This window comes from Physeter macrocephalus, chromosome 7, assembly GCF_002837175.3.
Source record: "Physeter macrocephalus isolate SW-GA chromosome 7, ASM283717v5, whole genome shotgun sequence".
In the NCBI taxonomy this organism is placed as follows: domain Eukaryota; kingdom Metazoa; phylum Chordata; class Mammalia; order Artiodactyla; family Physeteridae; genus Physeter; species Physeter macrocephalus.
Window position 1 is genome coordinate 90,134,977 of NC_041220.1, and position 20,925 is coordinate 90,155,901.

General features: G+C 39.2%; 1 long non-coding RNA gene across 4 annotated transcripts in view; it reads left to right on the plus strand.

The window, feature by feature from the left end:
- Nucleotides 1-4,686: 4,686 nt before the first annotated feature.
- LOC114486597 (uncharacterized) overlaps nt 4,687-20,925 on the plus strand; it is a 75,421-nt gene continuing 59,182 nt past the window's right edge. For 3 of the 4 annotated variants that reach the window (XR_003680601.2, XR_003680604.2, XR_008617844.1), the window contains exons 1-2: nt 4,742-4,888; nt 8,150-8,198. This is a non-coding gene — a long non-coding RNA (uncharacterized lncRNA). Of the gene's footprint in view, nt 4,889-8,149; nt 8,199-20,925 lie in introns of all 4 variants that reach the window. The other variant, XR_003680603.2, reaches the window with a different exon arrangement.

Here is a 20,925-nt window from a genome sequence, read left to right on the forward strand (position 1 = left end):
AACAGTCTTAGGCTTTACCTGTAGCATACTAAATCAGAAAGTCTGAAACTGTTACCATAGTAAGCATGTGTGTAAGCATTCTGTAGGTTAAGTTTAAGAACTACTGCCTTTTGAAATATAAATCATTTAATTGATTACTCATAGTACTGCAATAAAAAGATCCCTGTTTGAGTTCACTTCATTTCCTCAGTGATTCTACAATTATCCCAAATTTCCTTTCACCATTTCAAATGAAAATCAGCTTGTATATTCATTGAATTAAAGATAAATATTCTGAAATTCTTAGTAAATTTGCCATAGTTGAATGCATATTACATGCCATTGATTAAGGCATCCTCTGCAGTATAACCAAGATTTTCAAACAATGTAAAAACTGTTTTAAAATCTGTGCTTTCTTATTTTTAACCATCATAATATTGAAGATTATAATTGCTTTTATTCTGAAGTTACAATTTCTTTAGAGATAACTCAGTATATGTGGAATCTGACTCATGGTTAAAAACCTACCTGTGATTTTTTTCAGGCCTAATCATAGGCAATTATCTGTCAGGCTACATGGGGGACAGTTGACCTTCCCATGCCAGGCTTGGTGCACAGCAGTCTCTGAAGGGAGTTGCAATTAAGGAAACAGGCCTCCTAGCCTGTCAGGCTTTCACGTATTTCCATTTCTAGCCCAGGCATTCATTCCCAGGTCTCTACATCTGAAGCCATAGGCAAAGGTCTTCTTGGCACCTCCCGAGGCCTCCTTATTGGGGAGAAGGCAGAAACCTTAAACTTGCCCCCGCTCTGACTCAGCACCCAGGACTTTTCCACTCCTACCTCTTCCCCGTTACAACTCCCTATAGTCCATAAAACTGCTGGAGCCTTTTGTTCAGGGTTCCCTCAAAAGTAAGATGACCACCACCCACCACGTCTGCTCTAATCTACCTGACCCTTGATGGGTGTGCCATTCAATAGGGGACAATGGAATCGGCGTTTCTTCGAGTTTTTTATAATTCTTGCTTCTACAATCATAGTAAGTAATGAAAGGCTTAATCCTTTCATTTATGGCTTGTTGCTTTAATTGGCAACTCTGACACCTGGAAGCTCAGTTCTTTCTCTGATCAGCTGAGCTCCTGACAGTACAGGGTCATATTCCATTTTTTTTTTTTTTTTTTTTTTTTTGCGGTACGCGGGCCTCTCACTGTTGTGGCCTCTCCCGTTGCGGAGCACAGACTCCGGACGCGCAGGCTCAGCGGCCATGGCTCACGGGCCCAGCCACTCCGCGGCATGTGGGATCTTCCCGGACCGGGCCACGAACCCGTGTCCCCTGCATCGGCAGGCGGACTCTCAACCACTGTGCCACAAGGGAAGCCCTTATATTCCTTTTTTTAAGAGATCATCCTCTTTGGCTTTGTTAATAATAAGCACCAATTATTTGGCTCTAATTCTAGGACACTGATTTTCTCCTGCCCTGGGTACTCCTGGTTCTCAGGCCTTCAAACACTGATTGGAATCTGCACCATTGGCTCTCTGGCTCTCAGGCCTTTAAGCTACATCATAGGTTTTTCTGAATCTCCAGCTAGCAGTGGGCAGATGGTGGGACTTCTCAGCCTTCACAGTCAAGTGAGCCAATGCCATATAATAAATCTCCTCAGATAGATAGATGATAGATAGATAGAGATAAAGATCTCCTGTTGGTTCTGTTTCTCTAGAAAACCCTGACTAATATGGACCCTTTAGTGATAATTCACCATAGACCTGTTGCTAATGATATTTAGTACACCCAACCACTGCACATTAAACATTGACATTAAAAGTTTGCTTATCGGCAGTTCCTTGTTTCAGCTCCAATATGTAAAAAGCTGAAAACTGTTACTGCCATCTGTTATGAGCTGAACTGTATCCCCTCAAGATTCATATGTTGAAATTCTAACTCCCAGTACCTCAAAATGTGACTGTAGTTGGAGATACAGTAACTAGGTTAAAATGAGATCACTGGGCCCTAATCCAATATGACTGGCTAGTGTCCTTATAAGAAGTGGAGATTATAGATAAACACAGAGGGAAGACCATGTGAAGACACAGGGATAAGACAGAGACGGCCATCTGTGATCTGAGGAGGGAGGCCTCAGAAGAAACCAACCCTGCTGACACCTTGATCTAGCCTCCAGAACTGTGAGAAAATAAATTTCTGTTGCTTAAGCCACCCAGTCTGTGGTGCTTTGTTATGGCTGCCCTAGCAAATCAGTACACCATCCTTACAGTAAGAGAAAGCTGGACAAACTGAAACTCAACGACTCTTCTCGGACCTATCAAAAAAATTGAGATTGTAGGGAAAACTGCAACCTGAAATCTAGAAAGCTAGAGGACTCCAGAGTCAGAGCTGAGATCTGCTTACATAGAGCAAAAACTGTTAGAGCCCTAAACTAGCAGAAATACTGAAACGGCAATTTTGCCAAATTGCCTAAGGCTTAGTGTGGCCTACAGTGACAACGAGAAACTCTCGGGAGCCACAGTCTTAGCCCTCTTGCCACACACACGCTTAGTTCCCCAAACACACACTTTCCTGGGCTTCACAGTCAGAAACTGCCCAGGTTTTCAAGGGTGGGCTGTGCATACTGGCTTCCTTCCAAAGAGTACACTGTAGAAAGGGGCAAAAATGAGTCACTTTACAGTAGAGAAACTTGACAAAACCATCTCAGCAAGATAATTAACATCAACAGTGATGCCATGCTAAGAGTATATACCTTTGACACATAGTGGTGAGAAGGGCACTTTACCTGTGTGGCTTTCTCCCAAAAATCCATGACCTGAGTCTAATCATGAAAAGATAAATAAATAAATAAAAGAAAAAGAGACAAATGCCAATTGAGGGACATTCTATAAAATTTCTGGTCAGTAATCCTCAAAACTGTCGAAATCACCGAAAAAGAGGAAAGTCTGAGAAAATATCACAGCCAAGAGGAGCCTAAGAAGACACAAGGACTAAATGCATTTTTATATCCTAAATGATATTGTGGAATAGAAAAAAAAGAACATTGGAAAAAAATTAAGGAAATAAGGGTAAAATATAGACTTTAATTCATTTTTTAAAAGTTGCTTGCTTGATACTTGCTCAAGATTCTCTGTATTTTTAAATATCATATATTATTATATATATTATTCTTTATATATATAACTTATACTATAGGTAATAAATATATAGATGTGTGCACTTACACACATACACACACATCAAAAATAAATCCAAAGGACCGTCGCCGGGCAGCCCATGGTGGCTCAGGCGGCAGTGCTGGTCCCTCCTACAGCAGAGCCTCCAGAGAACGGAGACCACACAGACGTCAAAGAGTGAAAGAAGAACCTATTCCTGCCATGACCATATCACCACAGTGCAACAGGCACCTCTAGGTCAGCACCAACTTGCAATAAAAACTGTAACGCAAAGCAGGACTCACGTGGCGCCAGTCTCCTCCAAGTGAACACTGCGATGGCGAGTCCTCTGCATGTGCTGGCGACACACGTCTTATGGCCGCCTCCCTACCCGCCAAGCGCCAGAACTGCGACCCGTTGGAGCAGCTCTAGGAGCTGAAGCGGGTCAAGACCGCAGATAGAAAGAGCGTTGTCATTGCCCTGAGTGTGGACACAGGCTGGCAGCCGTGCGGGCGGAGGGCGTACAGAACCGACGGCCGGGAGAGCTCTTCTTACTTGAATATCAACTCCATGACGCCCACAGGAGACACTGCCTCTCGCGAGGCTTGGAGCGCATCTTCTCAGTGGGCAGACGGTCCTGCGCTTGCGCTTCACACACCTCAGCACAGAAAACACAAAACCCAGGCGGCCTTAAAACTCCTTAAAGACAGAAGTCACTCTTGAGCAAAACCACCCGCGACAAAGGCAGGCTCGGGCTCCGATAGGGTCTCCCCGTCCAGCATTCGGGTTCCCGTCAGAGTGAAGCCTCCTGGTCCTTCCGGGGAGGACGCGCCTGGTGCCTGCGGACCTGCCGCTGGGCACCAGCAGAGCCCCAGCCACCCGGCGCTGAGGCTGAAAACAGTACTTTGTTGCTCCCTTGTGGAATGAGACTATTTTGAGGTGTACTTTTTTACAAAACAATGGGGTCTTTGACATTTCAGGTGACTCCATTTCTGCTCTGGAAATTTCGGAATCATAAGGATCCTTTTGTGTGGATTTCAGTTGGGGAGAAGAAACAATGTAGTTTTCTTTGTTTGGGTTGGTTGTTTTCAGCCGGTGGAATGATTTACTTCTGTCTGTCTGTCCAGATAAAGTCAGATGGAGCTACTTGGTGACATCGGCAAATTTTCCAGTTAGAGCAGTTGCCTGATGAGTTTAATCCACCTCGACTACCGGGTGTAGGACAGTCGGACGGACAGACACCCGCGGGCTGCGTGTAACCCTGACGGAAAGAGCTTGCTTCCGGACGCCTGGTGCCGCACTTAAACTGCATAATTTTCCGCTCTAAGTAAAACAAGTCTGCTACGTATTGTGTATGTTTACAAGGACAGAACTAATACTACTTCATTTGGGGGAAAAAGAGTCAATCTGTTATCACACACCAGACAACTGTCACAGATCTCTCCTTGGCACGTTCGTGTTTTAGGTGCCAGCTGTCACCAGCCCTAGGCATCCTCCGAGCAGCTGGCTCGGGATGATGCTGCCGGATGACGTTGCAGTTTGTCCCACTCGCGGCAGGAGCAGCTGCTGGGGTGGAGCACATGCCTGTTCCTACAAGGATCATGGAAGGAAGCACCCTTCTGGTAAGCTCTGGAAACACCTAGGTCGTTTCCTGACTTGTAATAGGAAATTCCCCTCAACCTTTCAGAACTGAATCCAGTACTAAGGCTGCCTTCTCTCCTACAAAAAATAAAAAGCAGAGGAAAAGGAAACAAAGGTGAGGTTGAAAAGTAGGAGGTGCCACCTGGCCTCAGCCCATGCTCCTCCGGAAAACCACGCACTTTTGCAGAGTGTTCCGGGAATCATGACTGAGCAGCCATGCTAATAGAAAGAGAACTTTGGCCTTATTGTGATTTTTAAATGTAATCATTATAACATTATTTATTTAAAGGTAGTTGCTTTGGTATTTAATTTTTTTAAAGAGAGGAAAAGCTCTTTATTTTCCTGGTGGAATGAAATGAGTCAGAATGGTATATTTAGGCAATTTTAAAACGTGTTATTTACCTAAAGACAAATTTAATAAATCTGTTCTAAGTATCGTGTGCCAATCCACGGTATGGAGCTATCACAGTATTATTGCAGATAATGCATATTAAAATTATGAAATTACTGTAAAAATAAGTAAATAGAATAAATCCAAACAGTACAAAAATATATAAGGTGTATAAAAAGTAATAGATTTCATCCCTTCCCGTCCTGCTCCTATTCTCACTATTTATAGTGTTTTGTGTATCTCCAGCATTTTCATACAAGGATTTATGTCTATGTCTTTTTAAATTTTTAATCAGTTTGTACTATACATATTGTTTTGAAACTTGGTTTAATTTGCTTAAAAATAAAAAATAAATTTGTTTACTTGTCATTCCACTAGTTACTGAGTGTATGCAGGATGAAGAATATGTCTTTTTCATTTTTGTAAAATTAACTCTTACAACAGTGTTTGGCATATAGTAGGCAATCAGTAAATATTTGTTGAACGAGTAAATGGGTAATTTAAATTTCTCAAAGCATAACTCACCCACTGATCATTTAAATTATGTTGTGAGAGATGCTAACTTATTTTGAAGCTGAAAATGGTAAATTAGAACTTTTCAAAACAGAAAGAGGGCATTTATGTGAACTTGTTAGGCTTTTTTGGGGGCGAGTATATTTCAATTTTTTAGAGTTCGATATCTGGAAACATAAATGAGATAAATTAACCACAGAGTAAATGAGAACTCTGAAACAGTTGGCTCATTTTTTTCACTTTTGCATTATTTTCTGGGGAGTACATTTTACGCTACATGCAGAAAAGGAAAATAGGGATTTTAAAAAATAGTATTTAGGTATAATCCTTACATTTTAAAAAAATCTAGGTGTAATTCCATGGAATATGAAAATTTAGCATACTCATAACATTTCTGCAATTTCCCAGTGCACTCATAATCATATGGTTTTCTCAAGCTTCCTGATATGAGTGTGTTCTGCCTGTTGCATAGAATATACCCAGATGTGAAATTCAACACCTTCATATTTCACAAAACATCAATGCCTTCACTACATAGGAACGAATGGCAGAATTAAAAGAAGATATCAAGTGGCAATGGGAGGCAGGTTTACATGGTATCTGCAAATGTCTTGAAATGTGAACTGAAGTTGTTAGAGTAGACAGCTAGCTAGATATGAGCAGAGAAGGGGGGATAGGCCAAATGGCAGGAAACCATACACCTTGTGAACAACGGAGATCCTTCAGCAGAAAAAAAAGCAGGAACCTCCAGACTGACAGGAAACCAAACATTTTGGGGTGACAAGGGTCCTAGAGGCAAAGGAAGTTGGGAAAAGGCAGGAATCTCTGGCATCCAAATGCAACCTTTTGCTCGTTGTGCCCTCATTACAATAGAATTCGCCTTGCAGATAAGAAGTTCCCATCACGCACCAACCTAAGGCACGACACTAACCATCAAAGCTAAATAAGGACAAAAATCTCTTCTCCCCTTTGTTACTCTCTGGCAACAAAGTCATCATGATTCATAAAATGTCTCTTGGCTTTTGCATTCAGTGCATTGAGTGGGAAGGAGAGGAAAGTTTTTTCAGCTTCCCTCAGTCTTGCTTCTTCTTCCACCCAACAAAAACTTCATTCTTTGGGTAAAACACATTTCTCTCTTGCGTGCAAATCAGCCACATACATTTCTCTTTCAACTGGCCCCCAGTCAACATAGCTTTTGAGGTCCTTCCTAGCTCAAGGTACTTTTTTTTTTCAAGTAAAGAAAGTTTCCTAATTGAGAGGCACTGTGCCAGTTGTTAAAATAATTATAGTAGAACTATCACTGCATCATTATACCAAAAACAATAGAGGCATAAGGTAAGGTTAATTTAGGGAAAAATTCAAGAAGTAAATAGAGACATTCTAACTATAATCAGTGTAAAAGTGTTCCAGTTGCATCTTGTTTTATTTGATAGAAGCATAATCATAAACGGAAATTCTAGAACTAAACCAATAAAAGGGAGAATGCTGTAACAAAGATATTGAGCCAAAAACAGAATGGGTTGTCTCGAGAAGTACTAAACTCTCCATAATTTTTACCCTTCAAGAAAAGGCTGGTGACACTTCAGGAGGTAATTAAGTATTTCTACTTGGGAGAGAGAATAGGTTAGATGAGTTATGTCTTTTACACCTATGTGAAGATATGATTCAGAGACAGAGGTATTTTGTTGTTGTTGTTGTTTAAATCTAGAAATCCTCCTTTTAATTAATCTGTAAATTATTAAACACCAGTGCTGAATAGGAAATTATATGAAGTAAAATGTGTAAAAATACTAAAGGCTGTTGACATAGCACACATTCATCTGAGTCTACTTGCAAACTTTTAGCATTTAGGGGACATCTATGATATGTTTTTTTGTTTGTTTGTTTGTTTTTAACTTACACTATTTCACTCCATTGAATATCTGGGAATATAGTCCTAATAGCATTGTTTAAGGACAGTGAAAGGAGAGGATTAGTTCAAACAGGAGACTATCTCAGAAGCTATATGGTTATAGTGGATAAAATATTATAGTGGAATAGGGGTACATTTAAGAAGGAATATAAGAGTGAACCAGGTAGAATTAAGAACAGTGGAATCAAGAGGGCTCAGTCCAATCCGTTGAGACTCTCACATAATAAAGCCTTTTATAGCTTTCTTGATTTGGTCCAAAAACACATTTGCCTTTGGAGGGAAAGCAATTAAAATCGTACTTTTCTAGAGCTGTCTTGATATTTTTTAATTGAGGTATAATTGACATATAATTTATATTAGTTTCAGGTGTATAACATAATGATTCAATATTTTTATATATTGCAAACTATCACATTAGGTCTAGTTGATTTTTTTTTTAGTTTAATAAATGGCATACATAGATAAATAAATTAAAGTTCCCTTCAGAACTGCAGTCCTAATTGACATCTTCCAAAGTGACATTGAATTGATAATGGCTCTAATGACCCTTTTCACTCAAGGTCCAACTCTAAAACCCTGGCTGCAAGATCCTGCCTTTGTCCTCTCTTTGTAAGTAGAAATTCATCCTTCCCCATCTTGAATCAGCTTTCTGGTGACAGCTCTGCCTTGTCTGAGCATTGCTTGGTAGGCAAAACACCGCATTTGATTAAGAAAAAGAAAATGCCTTTCTGCGTTTAATGTAAAAGCAAAAGTTAAATTTCAAACTCCACCTAAATATTCAATGTTAAGAATGTACTTTTTAACATCTTTTAGATATTTAATGGCTATCATGTGTCAATATTTTTCCCAAATATTGCATTTTGTGTTTCTTTTATTGCATTTTCAATCTATGAATATTTTTTATTTTCCTATTTTCCTGAAGAATCGTACCTCTAAATAATTTTAAATACCTATAGACAAGCATTAATACATATTTATAAATATATAAAGCCCAACATTCATATCTTAGCACTTTCAAAACCTGCCAACTGTTGGTGAATGTGTGTTTTTTTCAATCAGCCTTGTCGCTTTGTTTTATGCCCAAGGCTTAGCGATTGGAGCGTCAAAGCATCGAGCTTTAATGTTTTTGACTGACAAGAAATTTTTCTGTAAAGATTTTTTTATGCCAACTTTACCTTTTCTCATATTTTCCGTTGTTCATAATCACAAAGCTATATGTCTTTGTGAATTAATAAATATTGCCATTTATTTAAACCCCAGTACGGAGTAGGATATTTTTCCAAGCAGAGGGGAAGAAAAGCTTTGCGTAATGTATGTAGACTGTTTAACAATCATTTTTTCTTTGCTTAATAAATGTAAATGTGAAAGGATAATGCAAGACATTAGACATGCAAATGAAGAGTTGACTACAAAGAACTACTAGTGTATCTATAATTAAGTTTAAGAAAGCTTCTGTTTTCACTGCTTTATAACTGCTATTCAAGTCAACAAAAGCTTCATATTAAAAAAAAGAATATGATTTTCTTTCACTCCCACTTTTTGTTAAGAACTTAAAGGGAAAGGAGAATAAATTTTTAAAATCTAGTCCCTATTATCAGATACCAGAGTGGAGATTGGTCATGAAATATGATTATGTTAATACATACTGGCTTTGTTGGGTATCACATAATCCTGACGAAGACCACTAGACTTTGAATCAGGGGCTCTGCATTCTAATCCACGTTATGCAATTAATTAGCTGTGTGAACTTTAACAACTCATCTAAACTCTCTCAGACTCAGTGTCTTTGTCTATTAAGTCATGCTGACCACATGGCTTTCAGAGCCTCTTCTAATGACAGTTAATTATGCTGAATAATCAAAACAAAATTATTCTTTCATGCTGAAAGAAAGGAGGGGGGAGGTGTTCTCATTTTCTGAAGATGGTCAGTTAACATGTTAACATCCAGGAGCTTAATTTTACAATAATAGAGACTTACAGGCGAAAAGAGACTAGTAGTGAAAAATGCTGCTTCTGCTTTGGGTGATATAAAGAGGAATGATTTGTATAGGAAATGATCTATCCTTGAAGTCCTGGGAAGAGATTATCTGATTCACTTCTGGGATGGAGAGAGATAAAATAAATCTGGACCCTTAGCCTTCCATTACTTTCAAGGACATTAACAGATAATGTTGTTCATGAATGAATGATTATTAGCTGTTCTAGAAATTGCATATAGAAATGCCCAGCTAGGTGCACAAGAAATGGTTATAGCTAAATATGTTTATCGTGTCATTTTTCTTCCCATTAAAGTGGAACTCACAAGGATACCTCAGAATTGTTATAGGAAAACTCTTTATGTTCTTTACTGGACATTTGATGTAAATAACAGTCGTATATAGTGTTTATCTTATTGAAGTTTATATTTTTGAATAATTTTCAGAAATTTAAGAGAGGTGGCAAGGTGTAAAGACTAAGAGTTCAGTCTCAGGATCTAGACTATCTTAATTGTAAACTTGGCTTTGCCCCTTACTATCTGTGAGACCATAGGATGTTGTACACGGTATGCAACTTCTCTGTGCCTCAGTTTCCCTGTTTATAAAATTGGAATAATACTAGTACCACAGTAATATTGCACTAGGATATAATGCTGAGGAAAGTAAGTGATATATATGTGGTTCATATTATCACATCCTCATTGTCATTATTAAGCACCCAGCAAAGTGGGAGTGCTCAATAAGTGGTATTAGCAGTGCATGGACAGATCATTTCCATATAATATAGGAACTCTGGGAACCAGTATGGCAACTAGAACAGGGATAATTTAGCAATAGACTTAGGTTTAGAATTCTGCCCTCTACCATACTGTAAGATTCTTGGGGGTAAGCAGGGACTGCTTCAGATACGTTTTTGTGTTCAAGAATTCTAACAGCAAGAGCACTTATCTATCATGTCCTTTCCTTTTTCATAGCAACACAGCAGAAAATTATCATGAACTTACTGAAAAGAACCCTATCTCAAAGGCAGGGTAAGATTGAGCATTGTGGACTTTAGCCTCATCATTAGGTAGGTAATCTCCACAGAAGGGTGGAAATGAGCTTCCTCGTGGCACAGAGTAATTTTTTTCAAAAAGATTGGAAAATAACCCAATTGTGTGAGAAGAAGTGATACAGTAAGGTCATTTGTATTTTGAAGGTTGAAAGGAAATTGTGATCCAGACCTAAAGATGTAAATTCACTCTATGCTCAGGAATGATGTGGTTCTGAGCTTGTGAGGTTGTGGATACCTAATCATCAGTATACACCCTGTACATTTCCTTCTCCTTGAGTATGGGCTGAGCCTATGAATAGGATGAGATTCACTACCATGATTATGTTATGCTATATGGCACACTTGGCCTTAAGAAAAGGAGATTTTGTCTGGTGAGACTGACCTAATCAGGTCAACCCTTAGAAAAGACTAGTCTCTTTCTAAAGACTGAGATTTGTCAGAAGGAAGATTCTCCATTACTGGACTAGAAGTTGGAGGGGAAGGGAACATGGAAAGGACTTGAGAGTGGCCTCTAGGAATTGACAATGGCCTCTGGACAAGAGCCAGTAAGAAAGTAGAGTCTGTCCTATAACCACTGAGTTCTACAAACAAGTACATGAACTAGAGTAAATTCTACAAACAAGCACATGAGCTAGGAAAAATTCTACAAACAAGCACAGAAGCTAGGGAAAATTCTGCAAACAAACACATGAATTTCCAGAGATGAATGCAGCCTGGCTGACATCTTAATTTCAGCCTTGTAAGACAGCTCTCAGCTGTGCCATACCCAGACTTCTGCTCCACAGACCTGAGAGTTAATAAATGATTATGATTTTAAGCCACTAAGTTTGTGGTAATTTGTTGCAACATAAAAAACTGGTACATGTGCTGAAAACCTGTCAAGTTCACAGTGGTTGAGTCAAGTTTTCCAAACTTCTAATTTTCACTGGAAAGCTCAAATTGTATCAACAACTACTGCAGGTTGAGAAGCTCACTTCATTCATTTGGAGAAAATGTGCATCAAAATCCCAAGTTAGGGGGCTTCCCTGGTGGCGCAGTGGTTGGGAGTCCGCCTGCCGATGCTGGGAGCACGGGTTTGTGCCCCGGTCCGGGAGGATCCCACATGCCGCGGAGCGGCTGGGCCCGTGAGCCATGGCCGCTGAGCCTGCGCGTCCGGAGCCTGGGCTCCGCAATGGGAGAGGCCACGGCAGTGAGAGGCCCGCGTACGGCAAAAAAAAAAAAAAAATCCCAAGTTAGAGTTACCACAGTTTTTCAGGCATTTTTTCAACTTACAGAAAGTAAAATACAACAGCTTTTTACCCACCACTGCTTTTGTACCATCAAAATGTCAACATAATAAAAGGGCAAACGATGTTTTCTTATAATTATAGAAAAAAATTTTTGATCTTCAAATCACCTGAAATTATGTCAGGGACCCCCAGGTATTCGTGAACTACACTTACGAACTATGAACTACTGGCTTAAAACAAAAAAGTACTCATGAATAGCAAGGGTAACAGCAGACAGATAGGATTCTAGAGTCTCCCTTCGCGATCCTGGAAGTCAAATGATGTTCCCAGGATTTTGTACTGATACAAATAAGTAGGGCCAAATCAGGGATAATATAATTTCAAGTGGAGGCTACTGTCAAGCAGAATCAGAGTAGGCAAGCATTTTTCTCATGGTGCTCCCACTTGCATGGGATCGGCTATGTTGTGGGTCCATCATGACTCAGATACTTTCACTAGGATTTTAAGAAATCCGGAATCATATTTACTTCTCAGTCAGCCCTGGAACTTTTCAGTAGCATAGCTTGCCTATGTGATTTCACTTTTGTCCTGAAATGTTTTTACTGTATTTAGTACCTGTGAGCTTTCAGCAAGTTTTATGATCTATAGAATCTGTTCATAAATATTGATAAACGGAGCTTACCAGACATCGTTGTGCCACACATATATCTGAAAGTGCTATTATAAAATGTGGTAATATTATACATAGGTATCAATCAAATGAGAGAAGGAAAATAAGATATTTTATAACTTTGCCAACTCCTCTTTTTCATACAGGCATCCATTTGTGTCTAAGTTCTAAACACATGTCTATTTATAAGATGTATAATAATTCTATTCAAAAAAATATATCCATGATGGAAATTATTAGCATTCAAAGTTATTCTGACTAGAAGACATCCTTAGCAATGAATAGAAAAAGGTTAAATGAAAGGTTATTTTCCTTCTTTTTTTTCTTCTTAGTTCACTGCTATATCTATAAAAATTGACATGAAATACAGTGATGAGGAAGCTCTAAAATGGATAAAATGGGGATTCTGAAATGCCTTCAAGGAGAGATATGTGGTACTTGAGGATTAATAGGAAACATAAAAACAAGAGATGGGACTTCCCTGGCGGTCCAGTGGTGAAGACTGTGCTCTTCCAATGTAGACAGCACGGGTTCGATCCCTGGTCAGGGAGCTAAGATCCCACATGTTGTGGCGTGGCCAAAAATAAGTCTTCTTTAAAATATATATATAAATAAATAAAAATAAAAACAAGAGATGTGTCCACATCATAGGATTACATTTGTTCATATTGTATATGTCAGTATTGTATATGTGCCTCATCCTGATCTTTGACAGCCCAGGAATTCTACTGAGCAACTCATTCAAGCCTATTTTTAATACACAGAGCCTCAGTTTTTCGATTTTTCTTGCCTAATGACCTTTCCTTGTTTGAAATTCTCCCATCCTCCTTACGCACCTCAAACTCTTTCCAAACTTATTGGTTTTGTATATTATCACCTCAGATTAGGTTGAAATGATGTTTACTAAATTCTTGTGGCAGATGTTAACTGTATCCCTTTTGCCTTATCCCTTAAGCCACTGTTTAGAGTTGATGTTTTCATCTAGTGAACCCAAAGACACAAATGTTGAAGGGACTGTGAGTTAGCTGAGTAGTCCAAAGTTTACTTGACTTGAAATCCCAACACCAGAATCCAAATACAATATCTACTACTTAAAATATAAATCATGAATTAAAATCCTTGGCAGTTTAAAAGTAACCAATGACTATCAGTGGAGTAGCATTCTTTCTCCTCATTATTTTTAATGGTTATTCTTTGTCTTCTGATTCTCAAATGAGTCCTTGTAACTCTTTAGATTATTTCTGCTCACTTGAAAGTTCATTCTCACTAACTTGAAGACTTTATCTAATATAATGACTTTGATTCTAAATATCTGATGATGATAATAATGACCCCAAACTTTATACCTTCAGCCTGGATTTCCCTTGAAATTTCAGACTTGTATATTCAACTGCCTATATGATATCTTTACTTATTCCCTCAATTTATCTCATCTTGAGCATTCAGAATTAATTTGTCCAGAATTGAAATATTGGTCTTTCTCTCCAAACCTGCCAATACATAGGCTTTTCCCCCTTGTTAATGGGAATTCTATCCTTCCAGTTGCTCAGGGGAAAAAAGAAAAAACTTTAAATCATCTTTGCTTTTTCTCTCATTCTCCCAATCAAGATAATCAGCTGCCTTTATCTTCATAATATATTTAGATTCTGACCACTTCTCACTGCCCCCCTACAAGCACCCTGAAACAGGCCATGTCCATGACTCATTACCTGGCTAAATTATCTGCTTTTGCTCTTGTTTGCCAACAGACTATGCTCCATAAAGCTACCAGAGCAAGCCCACTGAAATAGTCACATCACTTTGTCCCTTTGTGCAGACTCTTAACACCTTCCTATCTCAGAATAAATTCCAGGATTCTTACAACAGCTGTTTTATCAAACAGATCAGGCATGCTTCTGAACCAAAATTATTTTTTGTTTTCTCCACTGTCTTTATATTCTTTCTTGAAATATGTGTGGTTTGCTCCCAGATCTCCATTAGGATATTGTTAAAATTCTACCTTCTCTAATCCTTCAGTGAGAAATAAAATGGCCCCTCCTAAAACTTACTCCCTCTCCTCCTTTCCTTTTTTTCACACCAATGCACTTATCATCAACTAATATATTTACTTTCTTTGTTTATATTCTGTCTCATCCAAGTAGGATTTCACATTCATGAAGCCAGGGATTTAGTCAGTTTTATTCACTGCCATCTCCTCAATGCCTATAATAGTTTTTTGTGTATAAGAAATATTTTCAAATGAAGGAATGAATGGATGAAATGAATTTATGAAGAACATTAAACTCCTACATGCCAAATGAACATCAGATTATTTTCTTTCTACTTATTTTTGTAATAGGTTATACTGTTCTTTATTGAAATTTTTTAACAATAGTAGCGTAATGAAAAGGAATAAAAATTTACAGGTGATTATGGAAAAAACTCAATAATGAGTGAAACTGAGCTGCAAATCTTTGGGAAATACCTTTCTCTGAGTCCAGCTTAAGCTAGGGCTGAGCCTATTCTTTTGATGCTAGAGAGCATCAGGAGTGATTTGGGTATTTAGAATATAATCAAAATACACATAACTGTAAGGTTTGCTGAGCATGTAAAAGTTCAGTGAAGAAATCAAGAATTTAAGAGCAAGCAGTACATTTTATTATCTGACTGAATTGCTGCTCAGCAATTCTCGTTACCAATATGCTTGCACGTGCACACACATACACACGTATACACACACAACTAATTACATTAGAAAAATGTGAAATTTAAAAATGCTTGCTTTCACCTTTGCTAAATTTCACATGTGAATAATAGATTTACTTTTTTCTATATATAAATTCTACAAACCTTTCCAAATCATGTTTAAAGATTGCATATGATTTATTTAGTCTATGTGGACATAGCACTCCTAATAAATCAAGAATCAGGCAGAAATATGTAGTTCCACACAAGATGCACAGCAAACACTTTATTTTACTGATTCATATTTATAGAAGGACTGTATTTCCAAGGAAATTTTGTACTCCAAAAATACTACTTATAAACCTCTCCTCAGATTTCTATGAAGGAAAGAAGAGTTTGTGGAGTTACCAGCACAGGCTGTTCCTCATGTGGCCTATTTTGCTATTATTATTAACAAACTCTATGAGCCACCTTGAAATGTTTAATAATCTATCTCCAACTGAGCTTGTCTCCTGTTTTTCTGGTACAACCTCATTATTTTTTTGTGTTGGTCTCTTTACCAACTCACCCTTTCTCTTGTCATTGGTTTGATGATTCTTGCCCTTTATTAGACTTCATCATGCCCTTTCTATAATCTGAAATGATGTCTCTACATATCTCTCCTATAGCAATATATTTTGACCCTACCATATGTCCATATTGACTGCCTTTGTCCTGTTTATGTTTGTTGCTATTTGTTCCAACAATTAAAATATAAGCTTCTGTCCAATGCCTAGCAAATATCACTGTAAAAATAAATAGCAGGGATCTTCAAGATGGTGGAGCAGTAAGATGTGGAGATCAACTTCCTCCCCACAAATACATCAAAAATACATGTGGATCAACTCCTACAGAACACCTACTGAACACTGGCAGAAGATCTCAGACTTCTCAAAAGGCAAGAAAGTCCCCACATACCTGGGTAGGGCAAAAGAAAAAAGGAAAAACAGAGACAAAAGAATAGAGATGGGACCTGCACCACTGGGAGGGAGCTGTGAAGGAGGAAAGGTTTCCACACACTAGAAGCCCCTTCAGCGGTGAAGATGGGGGGTAAGTGGAGGGGGGAAGCTTCGGAGCCACAGAGGAGAGTGCAGCAGCAAGGGGTGCGGAGGGCAAAGCAGAGAGATTCCTGCACAGAGGATCGGTGCTGACCAGCACTCACCAGCCTGAGAGGCTTGTCTGCTCACCCGCCGGGGCGGGGTGGGGCTGAGAGCTGAGGCTCGGGCTTCAGAGGTCGGATCCCAGGGAGAGGACTGGGGTTGGCTGCATGAACACAGGCTAAAGGGGGCTAGTGCGCCACAGCTAGCCAGGAGGAGTCCAGGAAAAAGTCTGGATCTGTCTAAGAGGCAAGAGACCATTGTTTCGGGTTGCGTGAGGAGAGGGGATTCAGAGCACTGCCTAAACAAGCTCCAGAGATGGGCTCGAGCTGCAGCTATCAGTGTGGACACCAGAGACAGGCATGAAACCCTAAGGCTGCTGCTGCAGCCACCAAGAAGACAGTGTGCAAGTACAGGTCACTCTCGACACCTGCCCTCCCGGGAGCCTGTGCAGCCCGTGACTGCCAGGGTCCCATGATCTAGGGACAATTTCCCCATGAGAACACACGACACGCCTCAGGCTGGTGCAAGGTCATGTTGGCCTCTACCGATGCAGGCTTGCCTCGCCTTCCGTACCCCTCCCTTCCCCAGCCTGAGTGAGCCAGAGCCCCCTAATCAGCTTCTCCTTTAACCCCGTCGTGTCTGAGCGAAGAACCGACACCCTCAGGTGACCTACACACAGAGATAGGGCCAAATCCAAAGCTGAATCCCAGGAGCTGTGCGAACGTAGAAGAAAAAGGGAAATTTCTCTGGGCAGCCTCAGGCGCCGTGCATTAAATATCCACAATCAACTTGATGTACCCTGTATCTGTGAAATACCTGAATAGACAACGAATCATCCCAAAACTAAGGCAGTGAACTTTGGGAGCAACTGGAGATTTGAGGTGTGCTTTCTACATCTAATTTGTTTCTGGTTTTATGTTTATTTTAGTTTAGTATTTAGAGCATATTATCACTGGTAGATTTGTTTATTGATTTGCTTGCTCTCTTCCTTTTTTTAATACATATATTTATATATTTTCATTTTTCTCTTTTTTGTGTGTATGTGTATGCTTCTTTCTGTGATTTTGTCTGTATAACTTTGCTTTTACCATTTCTCTTATCATTCTGTCTGACCTTTTTTTTTTTTTTATAGATTTTAGTTCTTGTTATCACTGGTGGATTTATTTTTTGTTTGGTTGCTCTCTTTCTTTCTTTTTTTTAAATTATTTTTAAATTTCTTTTATTTTTAATATTTTTTTTTATTTTTATAAGTTTCTTTTATTTTATTTTGTTTTTCTTTCTTTTTTTCTCCCTTTTCTTCTGAGCCAAGTGGCTGACAGGGTCCTGGTGCTCTGGCCAGGTGTCAGGCCTGAGCCTCTAAAGTGAGAGAGATGAGTTCAGGACATTGGTCCACCAGAGAAATCCCGGCTCCACATAATATCAAACAGCGAAAGCTCTCCCCAGAGGCCTCCATTTCAACGCTAAGACCCAGTTCCACTAAACAACCAGCAAGCTACAGTACTGGACAGTCTAGGCCAAACAACTAGCAAGACAGGAACACAACCCACCCATTAGCAGAGAGGCTGCTAAATCATAATAAGTTCACAGACACCCCACAACACACCACTGAATGCAGTCCTGCCCAGCAGAAAGACAAGATCCAGCCTCATCCACCAGAACACAGGCACCAGTCCCCTCCAACAGGAAGCCTACACAAGTCAGGGAAACACTCTTACCCACTGGGGGCACACACCAAAAATAAAGTGAACTATGAACTTGCACCCTGTGAAAAGGAGACCCCAAACACAGTAAGTTAAGCAAAATGAGAAGACAGAGAAATACACACCAGATGAAGGAGCAAGGTAAAAACCCACCAGACCAAACAAATGAAGAGGAAATAGGCAGCCTACCTGAAAAAGAATTCAGGGTAATGATGGTAAAAATGATCCAAAATCTTGGAAATAGAATGTAGCAAATACAAGAAACATTTAACAAGGACCTAGAAGAACTAAAGATCGAACAACACAATAAATGAAATTTAAAAGCCTCTAGAAGGAATCAATTGCTAAATAACGGAGGCAGAAGAACAGATAAATGACCTGGAAGATAAAATAGTGGAAATAAGTACCACAGAGCAGAATAAAGAAAAAAGAATGAAAAGAATTGAGGACAGTCTCAGAGACCTCTGGGACAACATTAAATGAACAAACATTTGAATTATAGGGGTCCAAGAAGAAAAAGAGAAAAAAAAGGGACTGACAAAATATTTGAATGGATTATAGTTGACAACTTCCCTAATATGGGAAAGGAAATAGTCAATCAAGTCCAGGAAGACACCCCACAACACACCACTGAATGCAGTCCTGCCCAGCAGAAAGACAAGATCCAGCCTCATCCACCAGAACACAGGCACCAGTCCCCTCCAACAGGAAGCCTACACAAGTCAGGGAAACACTCTTACCCACTGGGGGCACACACCAAAAATAAAGTGAACTATGAACTTGCACCCTGTGAAAAGGAGACCCCAAACACAGTAAGTTAAGCAAAATGAGAACGTAACCAAGATTACTCTACACAGCAAGGACCTCACTGAGATTTGAGAGACAAATTAAAACATTTACAGACAAGCAAAAGCTAAGGGAAGGGCTTCCCTGGTGGCGCAGTGGTTGAGAGTCCGCCTGCCGATGCAGGAGACACGGGTTCATGCCCTGTAATGATGGTAAAAATGATCCAAAATCTTGGAAATAGAATGTAGCAAATACAAGAAACATTTAACAAGGACCTAGAAGAACTAAAGATCGAACAACACAATAAATGAAATTTAAAAGCCTCTAGAAGGAATCAATTGCTAAATAACGGAGGCAGAAGAACAGATAAATGACCTGGAAGATAAAATAGTGGAAATAAGTACCACAGAGCAGAATAAAGAAAAAAGAATGAAAAGAATTGAGGACAGTCTCAGAGACCTCTGGGACAACATTAAATGAACAAACATTTGAATTATAGGGGTCCAAGAAGAAAAAGAGAAAAAAAAGGGACTGACAAAATATTTGAATGGATTATAGTTGACAACTTCCCTAATATGGGAAAGGAAATAGTCAATCAAGTCCAGGAAGCACAGAAAGTCCCATACAGAATAAATCCAAGGAAAAGCACCTGCGCTCCACAACGGGAGAGGGCACAACAGTGAGTGGCCCACGTACCGAAAAAAAAAAGCTAAGGGAATTCAGCACCAGAAAACCTGCTTTACAACAAATGCTAAAGGAACGTCTCTAGGAAGGAAACACAAGAGAAGGAAACCACCTACAATGACAAACCTAAAACAATTAAGAAAATGGTAATAGGAACATACATATTGATAATTAACTTAAATGTAAATGGATTAAATGCTCCAATCAAAAGACATAGACTGGCTGAATGGATACAAAAACAAGACCCATATATATGCTGTCTACAGGAGACCCACTTCAGACCTAGGGACACATACAGACTGAAAGTGAGGGGATGGAAAAAGATATTCCATGCAAATGGAAATCTAAAGAAAGCTGGAGTAGCAATTCTCATATCAGACAAAAAAGACTTTAAAACAAAGACTATTATAAGAGACAAGGACACTACCTAATGATCAAGGGATCAATCCAAGAAGAAGATATAACAATTGTAAATATTTATGCACCCAACATAGGAGCACCTCAATACATATGGCAAACGCTAACAGCGATAAAAGGGGAAATTGACAGTAACACAATCATAGTAGGGTACTACAACACACCACATTCACCAGTGGACAGATCAACCAAAATGAAAATAAATAAGGAAACACAAACTTTAAATGACACATTAAACAAGATGGACTTAATTGATATTTATAGGACATTCCTTCCAAAAACAGCAGATAACACTTTCTGCTCAAGTGCTCATGGAACATTCCCCAGGATAGATTATTACTTGGGTCATAAATCAAGCCTTGGTAAATTTAAGAAAATTGAAATCATATCAAGTATCTTTTCTGACCACAATGCTATGAGACTAGCTATGAGTTACAGGAAAAAATCTGTAAAAAATACAAACACATGGAGGCTAAATAATACACTACTAAATAACCAAGAGATCACTGAATACATCAAAGAGGATATCAAAAAAAAAACCCCTAGAGGGCTTCCCTGGTGGCGCAGTGGTTGAGAGTCTGCCTGCTGATGTAGGGGACACGGTTCGTGCCCCGGTATGGGAAGATCCCACATGCTGCAGAGCGGCTAGGCCTGTGAGCCATGGCCACTGACCCTGCGCGTCCGGAGCCTGTGCTCTGCAAGGGGAGAGGCCACAACAGTGAGAGGCCCGTGTACCACAAAAAAACAAAACAAAACAAAACAAAATACACCTAGAAACAAATGGCAATGAAAACACAATGACCCAAAACCTATGGGATGCAGCAAAAGGAGTTCTAAGAGGGAATTTTATAGCAATACAATCCTACCTCAAGAAAAAAGAAACATCTCAAATAAACAACCTAAACTTACACCTAAAGAAGTTAGAGAAAGAAGAACAAAAAAACCCCAAAGTTAGCAGAAGGAAAGAAATCATAAAGATCAGAAAAGAAATAAATGAAAAAGAAATGAAGGAAATGA